This window comes from Pan paniscus, chromosome 1 (assembly GCF_029289425.2).
Source record: "Pan paniscus chromosome 1, NHGRI_mPanPan1-v2.0_pri, whole genome shotgun sequence".
Lineage (NCBI taxonomy): Eukaryota > Metazoa > Chordata > Mammalia > Primates > Hominidae > Pan > Pan paniscus.
In genome coordinates, this window is record NC_073249.2 from 124,983,600 (window position 1) to 125,004,854 (window position 21,255).

Here is a 21,255-nt window from a genome sequence, read left to right on the forward strand (position 1 = left end):
TCCCTTGATCCCCTGCTAGGGGAGAGCTGTTGCTCAATTGCCACATGCACAGTGGCCTGCCAGCACTTGGGAGGGGCCACATGTGCAGTGTGTTTATTGAAGTTGTGTGCATATTCACTTGGGGTGATTTTCCTTTCCTGGTCTAGTGCCCCCAGAGAAAGGTCACATACCAGTCAAACTTTGCCATTTTGCCCCCTAGTTCACATGCTTAGAAACTTATCAGGGAATTGTGGTTTGCTGGCTCCAGGTGTTTTCTATTTTTTGGGAAACTCCGCTCCCTCTTTGCACCAGTTGTGGCCACTTATCATTTCAGAGGGATAGTTTTATGGTCACCTGACCATCACCCAATGAGTGCCTACCATTTCTGGGTGCCCTCTCTTTCCCTGCTAATATCTGTCTAACTAACTACTCTAACATTTCCCCACTCAAATGTCCAAGATCCAATTCTTAGAGATAATGGGCGAAGGTCAGTTTTCTGTAACTGCTGCTGACAGAGGAGCAGTGGTTGCCCCATGGGTATCAGCCTCTTACTAGCTGTCAGGGCAGGATGGCTTCACAGGTTGGCAGAAGTGGTGCCCAGGCACGTCCAAGGAAGACAAAGGTAAGATTTTGTCTCTGTCATGTTCCACTGGTGGGCAGTCCAGAGGTCCCCTGTAGAAGGGTGACACTGGAATATGGAGAGGACAGTGTCCTTCGCTGAGGATCATCTGGAGCTTGACAACCTGAATGCAAGAGAAGACACATAGGGTTATGAGATTCAGAAGACATGGACAAAACGGAGCAAAATTAAGAGACAAACAAGTGGACCCACAAAGGGAAGAGTCCAGGAGAATCATTTCCAGTTTCCTTCCCAACCTTACCAACCCAGAGAGGTTTGTTCCAGTAGATGGGGGACTTGAACTATGAGTTGCCTGATGCTGTCTTGTACTTTTTTTATTGCTTAATTTATCCAAAAGTAACTTTTATCTAGGGCCAAACAAATCCCTTCCTGTGCCGTCATTAACGTATATAGTCCTCGGCGATTTTAGAGGACTATGGCTGCCAAAGAGTTGATTTGTTCTTCTGTGGCTGTCAAGGTTTTAGCCATGGCATCAATGCTGTTGGCTGTTTCTGCTGACAGTTGGCTATAGGTTAACGAGGCTTGTGTGACTAGTGATTTCTGCTCCCATACTGGCTGTGATACAGAGTCCCACAAGAAGGGGAATTAATTGGATAGCCGTCTTCACCCTGGGCAACATGGAATGCCTGTAGATTGATACTGGAAGGGAGAAATTGCCAGGGGCTATAAAGATGTCCAGGGATACATAGCCTATGGTACAAGTTCTAGTTCAGTTAGTGGGGAGGCTCTCATATAGAAGGCTCCCTGGGTTTTAAGATAAATAGAGATGTCAAAACGAAATAAGGGAGTGAGGTCAGGTTTAGAAAATCCTGAGGCTGCCCAACATGTCCAAGTAGCTGGTAAATATAATTATGCCAGCCAAGATTCGAGTGCATGGGGTTTGGCCCTGGTTAGCTCCCTTGGTTCAATTCGTTCAATAAAGAGAAGTTCGAATTTGGTCCAATAGAATCTATTCTTTTGTAGAGCAGAAATTGGCTATCTGCAGACATTGGGTGGAATTAGTAGGCAAGTTTTAAAGGAGAGGCAAAGGTTTATTTAAAGAAACAAAGTACACTTGGAAGAGGGCCAAGCAGGCAACTTGAGAAATCAAGTGCCCTGCCTAGCCCTTGGCTTGGGATGTTTATGGATGGGCTTGGTTCAGGCTTTTTCTTTTCCTTTTTCCTTTTCCTCCCTTGATTCCGTCCTAGGGGCAAGCTGTTGCTCAATTGCTGCCTGCCAGCACTTGGGATAGGCCACATGTGCAGTGTGTTTGCTGAAGTTGTGTGCATGCTCACTTGGGGTGATTTCCCCTTACTGGTCAAGTGCCCCCTTAAAAAGGTCACATACTGGTCAAACTCCACCATCTTGCCCCTTATGGCACATACTTAAAGCCTTATCAGGGAATTTTGGTTTGCTGGCTCCTGATGTTTTCTATTCATTGGGGAACTTGTCTCTCTCTTGGTGCCAGTTGTGGCCATTTATCATTTCAGAGGGACAGTTTTATGATCACCTGACCATCACCTGATGAATGCCTGCCATTTCTGGGGGCTCTTTCCTACCCTGCTCATATTTGTCTACCTACTCTAACATTATCACTCAACACATCCCTTAAAAAGTGTATTTAACAAAATACATGTATCCAATACTCAATGTGATTTCAAAATATAAGACCTCTTAAAAGTAAAATATAGATAGTAGTTTTGTAAATGATGTCTTCTTTTATGAGAATTTGAATATCTATATATTGGACATTTTAAAAAATTAGAGTTTATATCTCCACTGTGCCATGTATTATCCATGTGCCATCTTGCCAGTCACTTAGATCCACCATTCTGGATCTTTATTTTCAGATTATTCATATGTGTAGTATCTATCAAGATGGCTTTATTGCTTATTAATTTTGCTTATTAATTTACATTAGTCTTCTCTTTAAAAGTTTTTTTTTAAATACAATCTTTTGTCAAACTTTGCTCTCAATTAGAATGCTAGTTGAAAGGTTTTGTAATGAGAAAAATATTCAAGAGAAAACTGTGTGGTAATATGTAACATCCTCAAAAATGTACTGAATCTATGTGATACTTTCATAGCTGCAGACACCAGTGGATGTGCCAGAGCTGGTATTTTCAAATCCATATTCCATGGTTCCTGAGTAATCCTTAGGGGAGTGGTTGGAGGCATTGGGAGAGTGGCTGTAGGGGAGGTGAAGATTGGATCTTCAGGAGCTGTGGAAGATCCAAACTCACTGAAGGCAAGCAAATCTTAACTTATGAAGAAACACAAAAGTTACTCACCGTGATTCATTTCTCATTGTCTTTTCAGCATTACTACTTTTTGCAAAATTTTGTCACCATTTCCACAAGGGAGTGTGTGTCAGAAACACAGTAGTCTTTATGAAAAAATATGACTGTTCATTACCAATCACTAGTTTTCTTTGCCAATCCCACTATATATATATGTGTGTGTGTGTGTGTGTGTGTGTGTGTGTGTGTGTATGTGTGTATATATATATCTCTCTCTCTCAAAGAGTAAGAAATATTGGGGAGTCAGTGCCAATTAACATGAATCTCTATGTTCTGCAAATCATACTTTATTTTTAGAAATAGATGCTTTTCCCCCATCTAGTTGACATTCTTCTAAATAGAAAGTACTCCTACCTTAATGTTTTGCTTTTTTCTTCTCTGAGGTTTTCACAGGCAAACAAAATGTAAGAAACAGAAAAGAAACCCAAGCCTTCTTTTTTTTTTTTGAGACGGAGTCTGGCTCTGTGCCCAGGCTGGAGTGCAATGGCGCGATCTCAGCTCACTGCAAGCTCCGCCTCCCGGGTTCACGCCGTTCTCCTGCCTCAGCCTCCCGAGTAGCTGGGACTACAGGCTCCGGCCACCACGCCCGGCTAATTTTTTGTATTTTTAGTACAGATGGGATTTCACCGTGTTAGCCATGATGGTCTCGATCTCCTGACCTCGTGATCCGCCCACCTTGGCCTTCCAAAGTGCTGGGATTACAGGAGTGAGCCACCGCGCCCGGCCCCCAAGCCTTCTTATGGCAAAGCAGAAACAGAAAAAAATCTCCAGCTTTCTTCAAATTGTGCTGTAACATTGGTAAAGCAGAAGGGAAAGAGAAAGCATTTGGAAAGCAAATCAGGAGTTTAAAAAAATGTTAAATATGTTTATAGCCTTTGATACATTGAATTTACTTTTATTAATTTATTCTAAAATATAATATAAAATGCTGACAATATTTGTGCCCAATATTTTTGTTGAAATCTTATTTGCAATAGTGGCAAATTGAACATAGACTACATCTTCAGTAATAAAGTTCTGATTAGGTAAACTGTGCATATTTGCATTAATATATTAAATTATGCTAAATACATTAAATATATTTAGAAACATATTTTAAAAGTTGTTTAAAAAGCAGGTAATATAATGTAATTGAAATGGCAGCATCGCAGAGGCCCTGGAGCAGATCGTAATCCCAGTTAGCCACTAGTTAGCTAGGTAACGTTAGTTGAATGGGTCATTCAACTTCTCTGTACCTCAGGTTCCTTTTTGTAAAATGAAAAAAAATGACATTAGGTACTTAATGGGTTGTAGTGAAAAATGAATGCTGTAAAACATATGAAGTGATGGCAGCATGTCTGACACACACAGAAATCATTCAATAATACTAGCTGTTATTACTAGTTGTATAAAATAAGGATACCTAAATCTGTGTGTGATGTGGAAAATACTTAGAAATGAGATATGAATTGTACTGGTATGTTAAAAATGGTAACATTTGATGGTAACGCTTTGTTCTGTCTTCATATGACTATTGCTAGATTTTTTTTATATTTGGTGCTTTTTTTCTGAGAAAAATAAGTTAATTTTAAATATCATTTAGGATTAAAGAAAAAAATGTCTCTGAAAATTTATATAAACAACCTCTACTTCTAAATCAGCAGCACTATGTCACCAGGAAAATGTCAACTATATTGCTCAATCGCAAACTACAATATGGGTTATATCAATCATAATTTGTAAGATGTTAATATACTGCTAAGAGCATGATAGAAATACTCTCGGATTTTCTTAAGTAGTTTAATAGAACATGTATTCTCTCTCTCTCTCATCTGAGGAAAAATGTAATGTCCACATGGCTAGTCATACAATATCCAACTTGCCATTGTTCAAATAATACATTTTAAAACTATTCAGCATAAATGGAAGAGGAATTCAAGTACAAAATGACTTGTTACATTGAATATTTCTATATTTTGACATGTACTTTGCTATTTTGTAGTGCATTTCTTCCTTCTTAATCTTTGTCATTTATGTCTATTTCTAATGTCATTTTTGAGAGTCTTAACCTCAACTGTCCTCAGGGTTTCCAACTTAGTTGGCCCACGACAAGATTGTTCACTGCAATTACCCTATCCAGTGTTAATAAGTAAGCATGATTTCAGCATCAATGGCAACTTTAATAGGCACGAGCAAAAGGTTTATAACAGTACTTAATTTTCAGAATGCTGAGTTGTAAAAAAGTGATTTCGCCATGAGATGCCAGTAGAATTTATTACATGTGGTACCTTATTTTGTTTTTATTTTAATTCTTGCACAATTTATATGGAATTAACACAGTTCAACTGATGAAATGATTCCTAATTCTATCCTGAAAAAACACACACACCCAAATATGCTGCTAAGAATTAGAATTAGTGAAAGTCATAAGATCTTAGAAATGATAACTAATGATGCTAGTTACATTTCCCAATGTCAGGAGACACATTCACTCTCTTGGGGCTGCAGTCTCTTTAAGTAACCTACAACTCCTGGTGTAATATATAATACTCTGTTTATCTGATAGAACGCATTTTTTAAAATTGAAGACTACTTTGGTAGACAAGTAATATTGTTTACTATTTTAAGTGTTCTGCTTCTCAATGTGGACTTGTTTTGAGATTAAATTTAGTCAGCCTGTTTTTGTTTCTAAAGATCCTTATTTACCTCTCTTTTGTGTATGACTGTGACCATGATTAAGGTAAATTCTTGGGGCATACTGTTAGATAAAAAAGGGAAATATTTCTAAGAGTACAGCAATGAGGACTCTGATACAAGACAGCTATGAAACAAAACCAAACAAAATGTCAAAGTAAATCTTGGGTAATAAATTTGAATTCATTGGGTATCTGGAAGTCAACAGAGAGAATGGAATCTGACATTGGTGAACATGGAGGAGAAGCACTACGCATAGGAGTTGTTCCTTGGTAAACAGGGCACAGGAGACATGGCTGGATGGCGGGTAGAATACAATAGGCTGTAGGAACACTAAGAAAATAAATGAATTAAAAATTAAAGGACAGACAAAACATGATAGTGGTACTAGACCTAGCAGCAGGAGCAAGAAGGTAAGGTAATAATGCCAGAGACTTAAACAAGAATGTGATTTTTAGAGAATAAGGAACTCAAGAAAGTAATCTAAATAACCACTGTAGATATCAGTAGGCAAGAATAATTTGTTTGTTAGTCAAGTTTTTAACCAAACCAATAATTTTCTAATACAATATCTGTTGAAGAAAGAATTAATCCCAAAGCTTAGACAATTGATACTCTGGTGTAAAAATAAAAAATAGTATTAAGCTTGGTGAGATTGTGGTCCATATGTGAAATAGTCAAGAGTAGATTCTTCCAAGTCAAATATTAGTGAAATTAAATCTGTGCTAGATCATTTACCATGAGGATAACTATGAGAATGCCACTTTACCTCACTGGAATTCAGTTTTCTGACTTTGAAATTTAGGTAAGAATTCCTACCTCAGGTAGTTATTGCTAGACTGGAGAGAATATGTGAAATGCTTGGTACATGACCAATGCTTCACAAGTGATAGTTATTTTTATTAATAGAATAAGTCCTCACTCAACATTATTGATAGGTTCTTGGAAACTGTAACTTTAAGCAAAACTACATATAACAAAGCCAATTTTTTCCATCAACATTATAACAAAACTACACTAAGCAAAATGATGTTATTTAAGGACCTGCTCTACTTCATTTCCCTTACAGCCAAGTATTCCAAGAACCTATCAACGACTTTAAGTGAGGACTTCTGTATTCAAGTCAGAGAAAATTTTCATCTAAATAATTCAAGCTGTAATATGTTGCTTTCTGAAAAGTATAAAATTTTACTTTCTATTTAATATTAACCTTTTTATAATGCTACTTCATAGGGATCTGATTATACTTTTTTTTATACGAGTTATTTCTTCACTGATGTTCAAAGCCACTTTTGCCGCAAATGATGTTTCTTCGTGTGTATGGGTCTGTTTATGGGCACTACATTTTCTTTCATTGATTGGTTTGTGTATATCCCTGTGTTAATACCACAATGCCTTAATTTCTTCTGCTTTATAATAAATCTGAAAATATGATAGAGAAAATCTCACCCTTGGTGCTCCTTATTTAAGATAACATTCCTAAGATGAATCTGGCTATTTCGGCTTTCAAATAAATCAGTGGATTTTCAACCAAGGGTATTTTGCATCTCTCCCCCATCCCCCACCCCACCACTGGAACACCACCAGGGGACATTTGGCTAAACCTGAAGCCATGTTTGGTTGTCACTACTGGGAGGTTACTACTTTTACCCAGGAGATAAAGACCAAGGATGCTGCTAAACATCCTACAATGCATGAAACGGTCCCTGATGACAAAGAATTATCAGCTTCAAATGTCAACAGTGCTGAGTTTGAGGAACCCTTATATTGCAAAATTGATGGTCCTAAGTTTGTTCTCCCTTAGCAACTGGGACTTCTAAATTATATGTATCTTATTGTTGTTTCTTCCAGCAAGGGTTCAGAGATAGAAAGAACATGATACCAAAAGAAGAAAAAGGAAGCCAGAGTCTTTTTTGGATCTGGGTCTCTAAAGAAATGCCCCCATCACTTTTACCATATCCTATTTCCTAGAATTGACTCGCTAATCCCAGCTCATACATCAGGGAAAGGGATTACACAAGGCTGTGAATATCAGCAAATTAAGATCACTGGAGGCCATGCTGTAGGTTGTCTACCACAGTCCTCTCTCTGTCTTTTAATGACTCAGTCCCTCCCTCATATAAAATACACTCTCCAGCTGGGCGTGGTGACTCACACCAGTAATCTCAATGCTTTGGGAGGCTGAGGTGAGTGGATCACCTGAGGTCAGGAGTTCAAGACCAGCCTGGCCAACATGGTGAAACCCTGTCTCTACTAAAAATACAAAAATTAGCCAGGCATGGTGGCGGGCACCTGTAATCTGAGCTACTCAGGAGGCTGAGGCAGGAGTATCGCTTGAACCCGGGAGGCAGAGGTGGCAGTGAGCCAAGATCACACCATTGCACTCAAGCCTGGGTGACAAGGGTGAAACTGCATCTAAAAAAAAAAAACAAAAATGAAACAACCACAACAAAAAATTCTCCATAAGGCCCCCAAATGTTATCTCATTAAGTCACTACAACATCAGCTCAAAGTCCAGAATCTCATCATCTAAATAAGATTCTAGGCTAGATAAGACTCCTAAGGTGCCCTTCTTAAGCCCTCAGGCATAGTTCTGTATGTGCCTACCACACCATGGAGTGAGGATGCATGGAAATTTATGCATGGTTTCTTTTAGACCTTGCTTTTACTTTACCATATGTCTTTTCTTTTTGCTAAATTTTAATCTGCATCCTTTCACTGTAATAAATTGTAACTGTGAGTGTAACAGCCTTTTCTAATTCCTTTGAGTCCTTCTAGTAAAACAGCAAACCCAACGGTGGTCTCAACACTTATCTTCAACACTTTCCTTGAAAATCTCTTTAGCTATATTACTCAATTTATTAGGCACACTTCCTACATTTTATCTTCCAGAAGTAGATATTATATTATTGCTAAGCTTTCTGCCTCTCCCTAACAAGTATGCCCTTTCCTCCAGTTTCCAATAGCATGTTCCTTATTGCCTTTTGAGTCCTGGTAAATTTCCTCAACCTTCATATTTTTACTAACAGTCTTTTCAAAACAATTATTATTTATCTAACACTCACTTGAAATTTCTTCCAGTCTCCATCCACTGCCTGAATCCTAAGCCATCCCACATATTTAGATGGGGTTTAGGTATATTTAGGTATTTGTTAGAGTGTCAACCCATGTACCAAAATCTATATTAATTATCTATAAAAATTTCTCCAAAATATAGTGGCTTGAAACAACAAATATACATTATCGTATAGTGTTTTTGGAGTCAGGAATCCAGGCATGGTGTAACAAAAGGCCTCTGGCTCTGAGTTTCTCACAAAGTTACAATCTACATGTTGGCTGGAACTGCCGTCTTCTCAATACTTTATGTGTAGAATGTGCTTATAAGAAAACTAACATGGCTGTTGGCAGGCAGGTACTCACTGGCTGTTGGTCAGTTACATCAGTTCCTTGCCAGGCAGGCCTCTTCATAGGGCCAAACATGGTATATTGCTTCCTCTAGAATGAGGCATGATAGAGCAGAATCAAAAGTGAGTGTGTATGTGTGTGTGTGTGTGTGTGTCTATGTATGTGACAGAGAGTGAGAAATGATGAAAGAAAGTAAGAGAGAGAAAAATGATGAGAAATGATGAGAGCCAGAGACCATAGCTTTTTTGTAAACTAATCTTCAAAGTGACATTTCATCACATTTGTTATACTCTACTCATTAGAAAGAAGTCATTAGGCCCAGCCCATACTCAATGGGAGAAAGCTACACAAAGGTGTATATACCAGGAGATGTGGATCACCAAGGCCACATTAGAGGCAATCTACCACATCTAACTGGACCAGGAAAAATAAGAGGTGACAGACATAATCATCAATTAGAAATGAGAATCTACAATTCTTATAGAAATAAAATAAGAGAATATTATGAAAAACTATGCCAATACACTTAACAATTGATATAGTTTGGATTTGCGTCCCCACCCAAATCTCATGTCTAATTGTAATCTTCAATGTTGGAGGAGGGGCCAGGTGGGAGGTGATTGGATCATGGGGGTGGACTTTTCCCTTGCTGTTCTGGTGATAGTGAGTAAATTCTCACAAGATCTCATTGTTTAAAAGTGTGTAGCACCTCCCACTTCTCTTTCTTCCTTATTCTCTGGCCCTGTAAGATGTACCTGCTTTCCTTTTACCTTCTGCCATGATTGAAAGTTTCCTGAGGGCTCCCCAGTCATGCTTCCTGTATGGCCTGTGGAACTGTGGGTCAATTAAACCTCTAATCTTTATAAATTACTCTGTCTCAGGTAGTTCTTTATAGCAATGAAAGAACAACAACTTATATCAAAAGAAGACGTTTCTTGAAGGACAAAAACTACCTGCCATGCTCTAAATGTTTGTGTCCATCAAAAATTCATCTGTTGAAACTGAGTTTCCAATATGACAGCATTAAGAGGTGGGGTCTTTGGAGCCAATTAGATTATGAGAGTGGAGCCCTCACAAATCGGATTAGTGCCCATATAAAAGAGCCCCCATAGGGCTTGTTTGTTCCATTTACTGTGTGAGGACACAGCAGAAATGTGTGATCTATAATGCAAGGTTCAGTAACAAATCCTTTTATTTGATTGATAATATTTCACTGCATGAATATGTCATGAGTTATTATTCACCTATGATAGACATTTGTATCATTTAAAGTTTTGTTATTACAATGCTACTAGTGAGTGCTTCTGTACATGTCTGTTGGTGTATAAGACATATAAAATTACTGGATCATATGGAATAAGCATTGTCAACTTTGTATCCTATAAAGTAAAATGTACTGATATGTACTTCATTAATTTGTTTATTCATATGTTAAATTAATATTTATCAAGCATAAATAATGTGTCTGTCTGTGTTCTAGGACCTTGGAAAAATTAGTTAACAAAACAAACTAAAAAATGTATGCCCTTGTAAAGCTTTTATGATTATAGTGTTGCCTGTTTTATTTTTTTGTCAATCTAGATAGTATAAAATAGAATGCCATTTTCTGTTTCTAAATAGAAGTATATATTGTGTTTTTAAAATATTTTATAAAATAGCTTTATTAAGAAGCAATTTATATGCATTTCGTTCCACATATTTTAAAGTACAATTTGATAAGTCTTGACAGAAGTATACACTCAGAAAGGGAAAGAAAAATAAAGGAAAGGAAAAAGGAAGGGAAAGGAAGGGAAGGGAAGGGAACAGAAGGGAAGGAAAGAGAAGGGAAAGGGAGCAAAGCAGAATGGAAGAAAGGAACTCCAATTCATATTACACAGTTAATTCAAAAAATAACTCAAGTCGTTCACAAATGTAAATGTAAAACATAAAATGATAAAATCCCTAAAAGAAAATATAGAGAAATACCTAAGTTAGGCAAAGGTTTTTAAATACCAAAAGTGTGATCCTTAAAAGAAGAAATTTGTAAGTTAAATTTTATTAAAACATTTTAAACATCCTGTTATGGACACTGTTAAGAAAATAAAAAGACAAGCTAAATAACAGAAGAAAATTTTGCTAGGATATATCTGATTTAAAAAACATGTATTCAGAAAATACAAAGAATACTCAAATCTCAATAATAAGATAATAGCAAACTCAGTTAACAAAAGGGCAAAAGATTCAGAAACTTCATTAAAGATATATAGTTGCAAATAAGCACATAAAGAGATTCTGAACATAATTAGTCATTAGGGAAATACAAACTAAAACAACGAGACACCGCTACACATTTAGTAGAAAGTCTAAAATTTAAAATATCTGACCACACTACAAACACCAAGTGTTTGTGAGAATCTGGAGGAATTTGAACTTTTGTGCTCTACTGTTGGAAATGGAAAATGGTACAACCATTTTGGAAAACAATTTGGCAGTTTCTTAAAAGGGAAACATAAACATGCAATATTGTATAACCTATCCAGATTATCTACTTCTGTTTATTTACTAACAGACATAAAAGCACATGTCTATACAAAGACTTATACCTAAAATGTTAACAGCAGCTTTGTTGGTAATGGACAAAATCTAGTAACAACTCAAATGTCCATCAATGGGTAAATAAATAAAGTATTATATCCATACATTAGAACGTTATTCAACAATAAAAAGGAATGAACTATTGAAACATGCTACAATGTTGATAAATCTCAAAAACATGCTGAGTGAAAAAATACAGACAAAAAAGGTACACATTATCTGATTCCATTTATATAACATACCAGGATGTGCAAATTATCATATAGTGAAGTTTATCAATAGTGGAATCAAGAGAAGGTAGAGAGTGGTGGCCTAAAGGAATTTCAAGGGTGCATGAGGAAATGTTAAGCGTGATGTATACGTTCATTATCTTGTTTGTTGTGGTGGTGTCATGGGTGTATAATTTTGTCAAGGCTTATCAAATTGCACATTTTCAATATGTGCAATTAAATACATGTAAATTTTTTATGAATAAAGCTATTTTATAAAATACTTTAGAACACAATGTATTCTTCTGTTTAAAAACACAAAATGGCATTCTATTTTATACTAACTAGATTGGCAAAACATAAAAACAGGCAACACCATAATCATAAAATCTTTTATATACTGCTGTTGATCAATAGAATGAAAGCTCCACAAGGGCATACATTTTTTAGTTTGTTTTGTTCACTAATTTTTCCAATGTCCTAGAACAGTGACAGGCATATCATTTATTCTCGAGTAATATTAATTTATCATATGAATAAACAAGAATGAAGCATGTATCAGTACATTTTACATTATAGGATATAAAATTGCCAATGCTTATTCCACGTGATCCAATAATTTTATGTCTTGTACTTGCACAGATACCCCAATAGAGATATACAAAGCATTCACTAGCAACAATGTAATAGCAAAAGCTTCAAATGACACAAATTTCTGTCATAAGTGAATGATAACTTCTGACATATTTATGCAATGACATACTATAAATCAAATAAAAGGAGTTATTACAGAACCTTGCATCAGTATGACTGAATCTCAAAAATAAAATAATTATGAATGAAGAAGACAATAACAAATATGTGCAGTATGATGCCAGTGACATAAAAGCAGAGAAAATTCTGGATATATTTGCTTTACTATTAAAATGGCAAAACCATTTGTGAAAAACAGAAACATTAACAAGCTGTAATTCAGAACTGTGGTTACTCTTGGAGTAGAAAGGTGTAGGAAGTGGCAAAAAGCACAGACCATCATATTCTATGTAACTGTGTCTATTTAGCTTGTCTTATTATTTGTTGTACCTTATTTACCTTCATTATGTTTATTATTTTATATATATATCAAATATTCCAAAAACAGAGTTATTTTGAAAAATAATAAGGAAATAGGAAAACAAGGAGTTTCATGCATGAGTGTTAGCCCCTACAGTGAGCATGTGGGGAGCTGAGTTCTTGTGTTGTTTGTGGTGGGAGGAATGGAGGGGTGTGAAGGGCTAAACTAAGGAGGCTTTAATTCTTCTGCTAACACTCACATTAACTTCACTCTTTCTCCCAAGATGCATTTCAATGGTTAAGAGAACTTCCTTTTTTGTTTGTTTTTGTCCTGAGGGTAATAATATGGCTCCTTTGCTCAGTGGGCCAGGGATACATGAGAGAAATAGAAACTATCATGTTCTCTACGCAGATCTTTAATTAATCCCTTTTCTTTACCACTGTTGGCGTTCCAACAGGCAGAAGAACTCCCTTGGCCAACGGAAGACTGTTTCTGGTTTCTACTCTTCTAGGCTGTGGTTTTTCTCCTGTTTTCCACTGTTAGAACTGCTTTATATAACTAATCGTGCACAGATTTATTGAGACCTCAATGTCTTTGATATTTCTGCTCTCTTTTCTCTATACAACATTCTTTAAAAAACTCATATCCTATACATTTGGGAGTATAACTAGAGGGAAAAACTATAAATGCATATGTTCAGTCTTCCATCTTGAACTAGATTTCTATCATTATTTTCCAATGTAAACACACACACACACACACACACACACACACACAAATACCAAATCCAAATAGGCATGATGTTTTGAATAATTAGCTGTTTTGAATCATCTTTTACTCTTTAACAGACTAATGAAGAACTGACCATAGAAAGTCGCAATTTTTAGTGTTTGCTTTCTCCTGTGTAGCTTACCCTAAAATAAGAGATAACTTACCCTAAATTAAGAGCAGTTTGTTCTAGTTTCTTAAGTCATTAGTTCAAATCATACATTTCTTGATTTTATATGAAGAGTATCTATCTGACTAAAGGTGGCATGTGAGAAAAACTTGATCTTTACCAACTGACGGAGAGTAAGAAAATATATAAACAAAGTTTGCATAAGCATCCAGTAAAGATTTAGAAGTGACCAGAAGAGGTTCCAGCTGACAAAAAGACAATTGATCTATATTCATTTTTAATGAAGTAGTTACATTTTAGCTGAGTTGCTTTGGATCTGAGCACTCAATAAATCTCACAGCAAAATAACTTACACCAAGCAAGGCTTAAGTGGCTTGAGAAAAGGGTAAACATACTTGTAATTGAGACTACACTAAAATTGGATATGCTTCTCTTTACTTTCTAAAGTATTTTAAACTTTTTAAACTTTCCTATATAAAACTGAGTCCTTTGGTTGGGTACGGTCTGTCACTCACACCAGTAACCCCAGCGCTTTGGGAGGCCGAGGCAGACAGATGGCTTGAGTTCAGGAGTTTGAGGTCAGTCTGGGCAACATGGTGAAACCCATGTCTACAAAAAAATACAAAACAATTAGCTGGGCATGGTGGTGCATGCCTGTAGTCCCAGCTACTTGGAAGCTGAGGTGGGAGGATAATAAGCCCGAGAGACTGAGGCTTCAGTGAGCCAGGATCCCACCACTGAACTCCAGCCTGGAGGAAAGAGAGAGACCCTGTCTCCAGAAAACAAACAAACAATAAAACAAAAAATAATAAAATTGAGGCCTTTGATACCAAGGTTATTCATATCTGGGTCTAGTGAAATGATTTCCCTGGCAATTGTGTAACCAAAAATACAGTGGTCCCCAAACTTTTTGGCACAAGGGACTTGTTTGGTGGAAGACAATTTCTCCACGGAACAGGTTGCAGGTGATGGAATCAAGTGCATTACAGTTATTGTGCACTTTATTTCTATTGTTATTACATTGTAATATATAGTGAAATAATTATATAACTCACCATAATATAGAATCAGTGGGAGCCCTGAGCTTGTTTTTCTGCAACTAGAAGGGAAACAGTGACATCTGAAGTGTATTGCTTATGTCCAGTCTACTCTATAATCTTGTTTTGGTTGCTGTCACTGCAGAAAACCCTGCTTCACAAAGATAGGATGTTGGAAATGGAAGTAGGCTTGTCAACACTTTTGTGGCAATCTCAGGATATTGCACCTTGACTCTAATCCAGAATGTATGGACATTAGAAGTTATCTCAAACATACTTTCAATGCTACTGTCATTTGCCATCTCAGGCAGTTGATCCTCTTTCAGCATGGACAAAGTTGATTCACCTGGCTTATTAACAAATGGGTCAGGTATCCATTCCTTCCCAGTTCGGAGGTCTTTTGTAGTTTGGAAGTAATGCTCAAATTCTTTTGAAAGTTAAGATGGGTGATCATGCACCATCTGGGAGAAAAAAGGCTCTGGCTTAGTCTCTTTTAAAATCTCTGCTAATGTTTGAAACACATCAAAAATCCCAATGTTCACTCATTTCCCACATAATTCCAGTTTGGCTTTGAAGGCAGCCACTTTATCTGCTGACTTAAACACAGTTGTCATTCTTCTCTGAACTGACAGTTTGAATTTCTTGAGCATGTTGAACATGTCACACAAATAAACAAGTTTTGCGACCCATTCTGTGTCACTGAAATGTGCTGCCAGTGATGCCTGTTTATCTAAAAGAAATCTCTGGAGTGGCTCTCCTAACTTGAAAACTCTGGCTAGTTATCTACTTTTAGAAAGCCGTCTCACTTCTGTGTATAAGAGACGACATGTGTGCCCTGCATCCATCTCCTCACACAGCTGCACAAACAGATATGAGTTAAAGGAATGTACTTTAATGTGTTAATACTTTTAATCACATTCTGCAAAACGTTGTTAAGTTCAGGTGACATTTGTTGGCTAGCCAGCATTTCACTATGAATGACACAGTGCATAGACTCACATCCAGAAGCGATGTCTTTGACCTGAGTAGTGAAACCAGAAAGCAATCCAGTCATGGCAGCCGCTCACTTCATGCAAATACTGGCATAAAATGACCAGTTACGTTTTCCTGATATGTAATCATTCAAATACTCAATAGTTCTGCAGCTGTGGTGTTGGTTGGCAACAAGAATGCACGTAATATATCCTCAGGAACATCCTCCTGAAAAATATATCAGACAGAAACAAGCATTGTTGCCTTGTTGTCGACATTGGTAGACTTGTCAATATGGATTGCGTACCACAATGACTCAATTTTCTCTAACAATTGTGCCTCAATATCCTCTGCTATTTTATCAGTTCCTTTGGTTATGGTGCTAGCTGAAAGATGAACACATGCTGCCTTTTTAATTGCTGTCTCTCCTAAAAGTTTATGACAAATGTCCTTAGCAGCAGGCAGGATCAACTCTTCACCTATAGAAAAGGGCTTATTAGCTTTAGCAGTGCAGTTAGCCACTAGGAATGATGCTCTCAGTGCAAATACATTTGATGAAGTGGTGGCCTTCAATAATTGCTTCTATTCTTTGTGTTGATATTTGTTTCTTTTGAAAAACTCCAAAGACCTGTCTTTTCAGGCAGGGTGTTTGGTCTCCATGTGGCAAAGCCATTTTGAAGGTTTCATGGTGTCATGGAATAGGCGGTTGCCAAGTATTATACAAAGCAAGTGATATGGTTTGGCTCTGTGTCCCCACGGAAATCTCGTCTCGAATTGTAATCCCCATTTGTCAAGGGAGGGACCTCAGAGGAGGTGATTGGTTCATGAGGGTGGTTTCCTCCATGTTGTTCTTATGATGGTGAGTGAGTTCTCATGAGAATTGGTGGTTTTAAAGTGTGGCGCTTTCTTGTGCACTGTCTCCCTCTCTCTCCTGTGTCTTTGTGAAGAAGGTGCCTGCCTCCCCTTCACCTTCCACCATGACTGTAAGTTTCCTGAGGCCTCCCCAGCCATGCAGAACTATGAGTCAATTAAACCTCCCTTGTTTATAAATTATTCAGTCTATAGCAGTGTGAAAATGAACAAATAGAGCAGGCTTGGAGAATGTGAATCACCTGTTCCAATGAACCCATAATTTAAGTAGGACTCTTGGTATTTTCTTTTAAATGCAACTTTCTTTTTGTTGGCAGTCTTCAAGTCTTCTGCCGTCTCATCATTTGGTCTTTCCCCCTTTTCAAAGAAGCTCTCCAGTGATGTTTGCTTTTTACTCATTTTGGCTAGGGTTAGCTTGTGGGCCTACCAAAACTATGACTGAACAAGTGCACAGTTCAGGAAAGAGGTGTGGATTTAAGTGGTAAATAAAATAATGGGCAGACTATAATAAGTGCTGGATTCTGACTTAAAGCCTGCCACTATGCAACTAATTGTCTCTTGCCACTCACTGATAGGGTTTTGATGTGAGTCAGCAATCAATTGATTTATTATGGTCTCTGTGTAGTCAACCCTCTCTGCTAATGTTAATCTGTATTTGCAGCCACTCCCCCGTACCAGCATCACTGCCTAAGCTCCACCTCAGATCATTGGGCATTAGATTCTCATAAGGAGCATGCAACCTAGATCCCTCATGTGTGCAGTTCACAATAAGGCTCATGCTCCTATGAGGATCTAATGTCACCAATGATCTGACAGGAGACAGAGCTCAGGCAGTGATGAGAGCAATGGGGAGCAGCTGTAAATACAGATAAAGCATCACTTGCTTGCCTGCTGCTCATCTGCTGTGCAGCTTGGTTCCTAACAGGTCATTCCGCAGTCCAGAAATTTCTTAGGAGCAGTGGCAATAGAATAGGAACAATGCCATTGTATTTATTAAAATGTATGTTTTGATATATAAAACCTGAATTCAAGTTCTGGTAGTATTTTTATAGCTGTATTACAATGACAATATCTACTTAATTTGTTGTGAGGATCAAATTAGACACAATTGATAAATGCTTGTTCATGAAATGGAAAATTCTAGAGTGTTTGTATAGTATTACGGTTGCCTAATTGCATGGTAACTAATAAATTAATGATACGCTATACTGTTTTTTGGTAATTCTCTAAATGTTTCCATTTCTACAGAATTTTTACATATATTTGATCTCCTGTTCTTGTGCAATTTCTCTGTATCTGTCTGGCGTCCTCAGCAGTTCTTATCTCTCACTACAACCAAAAAATAACTATGTAAATTAATTTATCTTTGAGTCCTCCTTATATTCTCTGCATTTTAAAAGTACCTTCAAAATTGTAAGCTTATTTTTATATAAACCCTCCTAAAGATAATTGCAGAAGTTCAAGTAAAATACCTGACATGAAGTTGGCAATTGCATTCATTTTCTATCGACACAATAACGTAGTATGACAGACTTAGTAGTTCTAAACAACACAAATTTATTATCTCAGAGTTCTTTAGATCAAAAGTTCAACATAGGCTCCTGAGCTAAAATCAAGGGTCTGTAGGCCTGTGCTTCTTACTGAAGGTTCTAGGGAAGAATCCACTTTCAGGTTCATGCATATTGTTGGCTGAATTCTATTCCATGCAGCTATAGAATTAAAATCCCTATTTTCTTGCTGGCTAAAGGTCTGAATCATTTTTTACCTTTAGAGATTGTCTGCTTTCCTTATCTTATGGCCCTTTTATCTTCAAAGTCAGCCATCATGATTCAAGTCCTTCCATAATTCATCTCTTCTGTCATCTATTCTGACATGTCTTCTCTGCCAAGTCTTCACTGACTGACTCTTCTTCCTTCTTCTATTTGTAAAGGCCCACATACTAATCCAGAATAATCTCTCTATTTTAAAATCAACTTACTAGAACCTTAATTCCATCTTCAAAATTGTGTTTCCATATATCATAACATATCCACAGGCATTTGGCACAAGAGGGTGACAATTATGGCTTGTGTTAGCCATAAGATAACAGCACCTAACAGGTAAATAACCATTCATAAGATAGAAAAAAAATTTTAAATTAATATCTTTAAAATGTTCATATGAACCCTTTTTTTTTTTTTTTGAGATGTGGTCTCACTCTGTCACCCAGGCTTTAGTTCAGTGGTGCAATAAAGACTCACTGTAGCCTTGACCTCCCTGGCTCAAGCAATCCTCCCACCTCAGCCTGCCAAGTAGCTGAGACCACAGGTGCATGCCACAATGCCCAGCTAATTTTTGTACTTTTCGTAGAGAAGGGGTTTTTCTCTGTTGCCCAGGCTGGTCTATAACTCCTAGGCTCAAGCAATCCTCCTGCCTTGACTTCCCAAAGTGCTGGGATTAAAGTCATGGGCCAGAGTGTCCATACTTGAATACTTTTAGATACTCTAGTTTTAATGAATCAATTTGTCCTAAGAAAAATTGAAAGGTGACAGTTTTGAAGGACCAACCAATATAATGTTGTTAGTCTTGAGATATATTAAAATAAAATGTTCATGTATACACACTGTATACATTTAACACATATAAAGACTGTATACATTATACAGTCTGTATACATGTATACTGTATACATTTAACATGTATACAGACTTCTTTTTGTAGTCTACTTTTTATTATTATTATTATATTTTAAGTTCTAGGGTACATATGCACAATGTGCAGGTTTGTTACATAGGTATACATGTGCCATGTAGGTTGGCTGCACCAATCAACTCGTCATTTACTTTAGGTATTTCTCCTAATGCTATCCCTCCCCCAGCCCCCCAAACCCCCCAACAGGCCCCGGTGTGTGATGTTCCCCTCCCTGTGTCCATGTGTTCTCATTGTTCAACTCTCACTTATGGGTGAGAACATGCAGTGTTTGATTTTCTGTCCTTCTGATATTTTGCTAAGAACGATGGTTTCTAGCCTCATCCATGGCCCTGAAAAGAACATGAATTCATCCATTTTTATGGCTGCATAGTATTCCATGGTGTATATGTGCCACATTTTCTTTATCCATTCTATTATTGATGGACATTTGGGTTGGTTCCAAGTCTTTGCTGTTGTGAATAGTGCCGCGTGCGTGTGTCTTTATAGTAGCCTGATTTATAATCTTTTGGGTAGTCTACTTTTTAACTCATTATATTCTGAATTATTTACTGCCAATGATTTGACTCATTAAATTACATCACACTCTTGCAGAATTCAAAGATGATGGCTTAGACCTTATTTTCTTTTGCAATCTATATTCCAACTAATTTTCTTCCAAAGGAGAGAAGAAAGACTGCTTTTCTCCTCTTTTGAGTCTTCTGTTCATTACCTTTTCATACCATAGGAGAACAAGTTCCATATGATGCAATGGGAAGATGATAATATCAAATCCTAACTCGTTAAGTATATTAAAATGCCGGTGACTTGGTCAGTTTCAAATTTCAAATGATTTTGTTGTTACACCAGATTACACTTACAAAAAGATATGCATAATTTTCATGAATCAGTCATAGACACTTAAGAATATCTTCCAAATGAAGTAAATAAAATTTTAAGACACTCAATTATTTTTCTTCCTTGTGAAACCTCTCTTATCAGATAAAAATTTACCTCTGTCAAGAGTAAAGATTCAATAGTGGAATATCTATATTTCCACAGCTGAAATTCTGAATGTACTCTTCAGTATTTATATAAATTTAAATTTTTATATTGTGTCATATCTCAGATTATTTATGTCCATATCTTTCAAATAAACCAAATCACTATCAAACCACTCCCTTATTAATAGAGAACAAAAGACAGATATAAATATAGTACCATCTATTAAATAAATGATTGACTAACATGTTCAACCTGAAGTCAGAATTCTTGTCTGTCCTAGATCCAGCACTAACGATCTGAGTCATAAAGGGCAGGTCATTTATTTTTCCACATGTGCTTACCCTTTTTTCTGATTTACAAAATATTGCTGAGTGATAGATCTTTACGTTTTTGTATTTGAAGCTAATTGTTCTAATGGTAGAAACATAACATCTTGGTTATAAGAAACAATTCTGGAAGGACCACACACTGGTTCAGATCCTGACTCTACCACTTACAAGCTCTGAATCTTTGGGCAAGTTAATTAGCCTCCCTATGTTTCGGTTTCTTTATATGCATAATGCAGAAAATTACAGCAAATCCTCACAGGGTTATTTCAAAAACTTAATGACTACTATATGTAAAGCAGTTAGAAAAAATCTTGGCACATAGGAAATATTATAAAAGTATTAAAAATCATTTTGGTTTAAAATTTACTTAAGGTTTGTGATCAGTAATCCTTTAATATATACCAATCTATTTAGACTTGGTTATTAAATGAAGTTTATTTTATATTCTAATAATCTAGTTTATAGTGATATCTTATATTTACCATTCATAGATGTCCTAGTGTAAAGAGTTAGACTACTAATACATAGACTAACCTCTACAACTAGGTTACATAAGAATAAATTTCAGCTGATATTTAAATAATTAGACAATTACTTGAAAAGTGGTTATTGTAAGCAGGGAGAATTATTAAACGGGGCACAAATATAAAATGGTCTGCCATAC

The 21,255-nt window shown here is 36.7% G+C and overlaps 1 long non-coding RNA gene across 4 annotated transcripts in view; it reads left to right on the forward strand.

Moving 5' to 3' along the window:
- The window catches only part of LOC117974855 (uncharacterized), a 354,681-nt gene that overhangs the window by 322,549 nt on the left and 10,877 nt on the right, over positions 1-21,255 (forward strand). The window lies entirely within an intron of this gene.